At 71.2% G+C, this 520-nt stretch overlaps 1 protein-coding gene across 1 annotated transcript in view; it reads left to right on the plus strand.

Moving 5' to 3' along the window:
* Positions 1-520, plus strand: part of LPCAT1 (lysophosphatidylcholine acyltransferase 1) — a 39819-nt gene that overhangs the window by 21031 nt on the left and 18268 nt on the right. The gene's annotated exons all lie outside the window — the stretch shown is intronic.

The following is a 520-nucleotide window of genomic DNA, read 5'->3' on the forward strand; positions in this document are numbered from 1 at the left end:
GCCGCAGGGACGGCCCTCCCCTCAGACGGGCTCCATGACAGCAGGCCTCCATGGCGCCAGCATTGGGGCGGCAGTTGGGCAGCAGAAGTGTGGGTGGTGGAGCCAGGTCCCCGGGCCTCACGAAGGCATCAGGAATGGGGGCTGAGCAGGTGCCCTGGAGGGCGGCGGCGGCGGGTGTTAGCGCTGCTGAGGCCGGAGCGTGGAGGGTGGTGGCGAGAAGCAAGAGGGAAGCCCGGAGAAAGGCAGGAGGGGCTCCTCGGGCCCTGGCGGCCGGGCTCGGGTCGGGGTGAGGGCCGGAAGGCGGGTGTTTGCAGGGCGAGGAGGGCAGCTGTCCACCGCGGAGGGTGAGCGACGGCCCAGGGACGGGGACTCCACGTGGCTCCCCACGTCCAGCTTCGGCAAAGAACAGGGTCTAGAGCTCAGGGCCTGGGCCCGGGGAAGTCCGCCTCACCTGGGGGCAGCCGGGTGGGGGGCAGGGTGGGAGGACCAGTGTCCTGAGTGGATGACACACGGGAAGTGC

The sequence above is a fragment of the Crocuta crocuta genome, unplaced genomic scaffold (assembly GCF_008692635.1).
Source record: "Crocuta crocuta isolate KB4526 unplaced genomic scaffold, BGI_CrCroc_1.0 scaffold89, whole genome shotgun sequence".
Lineage (NCBI taxonomy): Eukaryota > Metazoa > Chordata > Mammalia > Carnivora > Hyaenidae > Crocuta > Crocuta crocuta.